Raw genomic sequence first — 6000 nt, forward strand, 5'->3', positions numbered from 1 at the left:
AGGGAAAATGGAAGGATATGGAAAAAAGAGATTCAAATGATGAAAAATTATTTGGACGAATCAGGTAAGAACGAAAATTCGATATTAAAAAAAAAAAAAGCTTTTGTCGATTCGTATTATTATTATTATTATTTTTCGATGGCGTTTAATGGTGGCGGTGGTGGTGGTGGTTGTGGCGGTGAGCTCCCTTTCGTCTTCTTTCACTTCCGGTTCTCTTCTTTCATTTAAATAAATAATTTGGAAAATGTCACCAATGTCAATTTCGTGAATTTTCCAAAATCACGTTTCGTTATTTATTTAATTATTATTATTATTATTATTATTATTTTTTTTTTTATTCTGTGATTTACAAAATTGGGGATCGCGTGCCCCCTCTCCCTCCCTTCTCTTCACATCCCCCTCCCCCCGGTCCAATTTTTAACGGCGGAAAAAATTTTTTTGAAGTTTTTTTTTTTTCCTGTTTTTTACTCGTACGCATAATAAAACAGTTGCGTGCGACGCACGAGGGTGGGTGGGGGGTGGGTTCAAAAGTTTCAATTTCACTTTCGTAATCCTTCGATCGCAATAAAAAAAAAATTTTTTGAACGACCCCCCCGAAAATTTCATTTATAAAAAATTCGCCGTCCTTGCAGAAGAAAATTATTAAGGCTAATGCGATGATTATATTTTTTGCAAGGATGTCACGCCTACTTTTCCCTTCCCCCTACCCCTCCCCTTTGGAAATCTACAATTAAATAATAACATATTAATACGAGGTGAAGACAACACTCTCCTCCCTTCCCTACCCCTGATTTCAGGTACATTTTAATTAAAACCCGTTTCGAATACTTTTAATTTTTTATAATTAGAAATTTTTTTTTTAATTACGTAATTTTTTTTTTTTTTTTATTAAAAATTACACATTTTAAAGGTCGACTTTGAATAAATGAAAAGAGAGAGAGAGAGAGAGAGAGAGAGAGAGAATACGAACGTGGAATTAGATAAAAAAAAAAAAAAAATTGATCGGGGTTTTAATTTGTCAACACGTGTTGTTGTGACTTTTTTCTTTTTAAACTCGTTCGGAAAAAAAATCACGTGGTATTAATTTGTCAGGTTTCGGACCTTAATAATAACAAAAAAAAATTTAAGTTTCTCTTAACTTGTGACCACGTGATTGTAAAAGAGAGAGAGATGGAGAGGGGGGGGAAGAATGAATTGAAAAAAGGACGGATGCACTCTTTTTTTTAAAACTAGTCAATTTATTTAAATAAAGTTTTTTTTTTTTTCATTATGTCCTTTCATAAAAAAATGTAAAAAATAATAACAATAATAATAATGAACTTTTCATTTGAAAATGAATCCGTGCGTCAAATTGAAGTTTTTATTATTATTATTATTATTATTATTATTATTATTATTATTATTATTATTATTATTATTATTATCGTCTTTGTCGTTTGTCGTCGTTAATTTTTCTTTTTTCTATTTCTTTTCATGAGTTTTGTGACCTGCATGCACCGCATCACCGGGTGGTTGACATTTAACCAACATTATTAATTCCACGACAATCTTCTTCGATCGATAATATTGCAAAAAAAAAAAAATTTCCCTCCTTTTTTTCTTTTTCTTTTGTTGGCAACGATTGAGTTTTTACAAAAAAAAATTTGTTCACTTCATTAAATATCATCAACTATTACTACCCAACAAAAGTTAGAATTGTGCTCGAACATTGATCCTTTTCAAAAACCTTTTACGCACATTTTACGCACATCATTTTTTTAAATGCACTTTGGTTAATCGTTATCATCATTATCATCATTATTATTATTATCATCATCGCATCACGGTCGATTATGGTTTTTCTTTCGACTGAATACGTAGTTAATAATAACGATTTTTCTGTTCGTTTTCGTAAAAATTGTTTTTTTTTTTTTTTTATGTTTTTAAAATTTCGTAAAAGTTTTCCAACTGTTTTTTTTTTTTTTTTTTGGAAAACAATGTTGCCAACTTAACATTTTGTTTTTTTATTAAATATTATAAATCGATCGATTTAAAATATATATAAATTATTTATTTATTTATCCATTAGTTAGAATTTTTAATGCATATTTCATTTAACGCGTCTGACATTTGTAAAAAAAAATTTTTTTTTTTCCGAATCGTAATTGTGTGACGTCGGGTCGAAATATTATTATTATTATTATTATTATTATTATTATTATTATTATTATTATCGTATATTTTTTTTTCTTCTTCTTCTTCTCCAGATTTCGACATGGTGCGCGTGACTATGCTAAATACTTACGTCGAAAGAAAAAAACATTTTTTTTTTTCATTTACCTTTCTCTCTCTCTCTCTGTCTCTCTCTCTCTCTCTCTCTTTAACTGACAAGTACGATTCAATTCGTTTGTTTTTTTTTTCTTTCTAGAAAATTCCATAGAGGATGTGTAATGACCGTTATTATTATTATCATTTTAAAATGAATGAAAAGGGGATTTTTTTTCTTTTTAAATAAAAGAAGAATTCTGTAGTCAGATAGTAAAAAAAAAAAATGAAAAAGAAAAGAAAAGAAAAGGAAAGGAAAACAAACAAACAAACAAACAAACAAACGAAGTTTAAAAACAGTCAAATAAACACTTTTCAAATGATTCTTTTTAGAAAAAAAAAAAATGAAATGAAATTTACATGACCCCGGAGGACATAGAAAAAAAAAAAAAACAAAATCAGGTATCGTACATAAAAAGTTTTTTTTTTTTTTTTTTTTTTTTTCTAAATCATGTTTGATGCCTCCATCTTTTCCAGTCACGATTTATTATTATTATTATTATTTTTTATTTAACCACCCGATGATGATGATGATAATGATGATGATGATGACATTTGATTGAATTGCATTAATGTTAAATGACAGGTTCTTTTCCATTTTTTTTTTTAAAAGGTTACGAATTTTTCTCCAGCATGATAAAAAAATATTAATTTTTTTCATTTCCGGTTCCGGGAAAACGTGGAGGGAGGGGTGGTGGTGGTGGTAGTGGTAACTCACTTAAAAATTTCTTTTGTTTTCTAATGAATACTTTTAATAATATTATTATTATTATTATGTTTAAAAAATTTCTTTGTTTTTTTTTCATAAGGGATTATTTTTAAACAAAAAAAAGGTTTATCACGTGGGTGAGAAGTTTTTTTTTTTTTTTTTTGTGGGTGGCAAAACATGGCATCGTGTTTATATACAACCACCACCCCCCCCACCACCTCACGTTGGGAGGGGGCGTCGCACGTCAAATTGGCGTCTTTTCTATTGTATAACATTTCTAAGAACGACAAGTTTCTAACACCTTTTTGTTTTCGTATCGTACCTGAATACCTTTCTTTCTTTTTTTTTTTTTTTTTTTCTAAAAAAAGATTTTTATCTTTTTCTCTGAATTTACCCCTTCCCCTCCTCCTCCTCCTCCTTCCCGATGTCTCTGTAGTGCTTTAAGTGTTTTTATTACAACAACTCCCTCCCCCTTGAAAAATAGTCTGTAAGTTTTGTGGCGCTATAATAACATTAACACCACGCCGAGTTTCGAGAGCGCCGTTAAAGAAAACATAATGTTTTGTTTTTGTTTTTGTTTTGTTTTTTTTTTTGTTTAGTTTCATGTTTTTAAAATAAAATATATGTTTCCACGAAGAAGTTTTGAATTGTCCATGAGAAATTTTTTTTTTTTTTTTTTTTTAATGATTGCGGGTGTGTCATGTGATGTACCAATCACGCGTCACCTCGGGTTAAGCAGGTTTTTTTTTTTTTTTTTTTTAAATTTAACTCGAAAACAAACCTTAGCAAACATGATTCGATCATCATCATCATCATCATCATTAATTTTTACGGTGCAATAACCTTGAAATTTACTCAACCTTAAAAATGATTTATTTATTTACTTATTATTATTATTATGGAAAAAAAAACCGAACCTGAAAATTAATTATTTATTTATTTATTAATTTAAATAAATAAATAATTTTTTTTTGCGAAATAAGTTAAAATTAAAGAAGCAGACGAAAAATTGTTTTGTAAATGTTTTGATGAGAAATTTTAAATTTCGGTCGCCATTTTGTTTTTTTTTTTTTGTTTTTCCATTATGAGCGTTAGTAAAAATCGATTAAAAAAACGATCTGGAATGAAAATTCGTATGATTTTTTATTATTATTATCACTATTATTATTATTATTATTATTATTGTATTATTATTATTAATAAGGACTTATATATTTTACGGGATTGTTTTTTCAAATTGTTTTTCTTTTCAAATTAACGCGTCACTAATTAAAAAAAAAAATTTTCCTGGGATCGTCAACATTTGTCATTGTCCGTAGATTCCGGAAACGGAAGTCGAAATCTCTAAGTCGTTTTTTGTTTTTTTTATTTAAATAAAAAAATTTTTATAAACGTCCCACGTTAAATAAAAAAAATATTATTCGTAGGTATCTGAAATAGGTTTTAAGCAATCCTGCCGCGACGTTTTACATTCCCACGAATATTAAAAATTGTTTTTCCGATTGTGATTTTATTTACGCTTCGGAAAATTCATTATTAAAAATTTCCAGTTGTTATTATTTTATTTTTTCCTTATTCTTATCATTTTTATTATTATTTTTAGATTTTTCCATGAATGAAAAAATCTCGGCGGTAACGGCGGTGGTGGTTTTGAAAAGAATTTTCGGGAACGTTTCCGGTTTTGATTACGTCACAATTAAATCAGCGTATCCGTAAGTTAATTATTTTATTTTTTCGTTTTTTTTGGCGGGAATTTCAAAAATAAAAAAAAAACTGACGTACAACAACAACCAGTTGTTGAATTTTTATAATAAATAATTCATTCATCGATAATAATAATGATGATGATGATTTTCGAAAAAAAAAAGAGGAAATTGAGATTTCACAAAAAGGATAATATATTTATTTTATATACCTCTCTCTTTCTCTCTCTCTATAAAAAAAAGAATTTATAGCGTTTTAAACCGGAAATGCCAACGAGGATGTGAGAGTATGAGGGGGGGAGTGGGTGGAAAACGTACAATAAAATTATAGCGGTAATAAATATAAGAGTAAAATTATTTACTTTCGTATGCACACACACACACACACACATATATATATATATTTTTTTTTTTTAATACGACGTTTATTGGGTAATCATTTTTGTCATTCACTGAATGAAATCATTCTCTTTCCAAAAATGAAAAAAAAAAAAAAATTCGATTTATTATTTTAAACAAAAAAAAGGGAAAAGGAAAAAAATCAGTGAATGTTTTTTTTTTTTTTTTGTAAATTATAATTTTAAATTACTTAAAAAAAAATTTGTGTTTCGTTTGTTTGTTTGTTTTGTTTGTTTGTTTGTTTTTTGTAAACTTTGTTAAGTCATTTCAAACCATTTATTTAAAAAGAGATGGAGAGTGAGAGAGAGAGAGAGAGAGGGATTGAGGGAAGAGAGTAATAAAAAAAAAAATTGTACGTTTATGAAAAATGAAAAATGTCCCCCCTCCCTCCCATCAAAAAAGGAAAAAAATTACAAACGCGTGAGAATAATAATGATAATTCATATTTATTATTAAAATTTTTTTTCGTTTGCACTACAATCAACAAAAAAAAAAAGTTTTTATTTTTATATTATTATTTTGATGATGTCTTCTGATTATTTTATAAACCGTAATTATTTTAATTTATTTTTTTAAAAAAAAAAAAAAAAAAAAGAAAATATAGGTTTTCATTTTCATCATTATATCAAGCCCCACCCCCCACTTTTTGTTTCGAAAAATAAAAATGGCGGAAACATTGCGATACGAATACATTAATCCAAAAAAAAAAAAATTATCATTATAAAAGTCTGTATTTAATTTTCCAGGAAAATAAAAATAAAAAAAATTTTTTTCCACAGCCTTTTTTTATCGATTTAAAAAAAAAAAAAAACCCCGACGGGATTAACAACAACAACAACAACAACAACCGCCATTTTTTTTTTTTTTTTTTTTTTTTTACGTTTG

The sequence above is a fragment of the Pediculus humanus genome, genomic scaffold (assembly GCF_000006295.1).
Source record: "Pediculus humanus corporis 1103172108302 genomic scaffold, whole genome shotgun sequence".
Lineage (NCBI taxonomy): Eukaryota > Metazoa > Arthropoda > Insecta > Psocodea > Pediculidae > Pediculus > Pediculus humanus.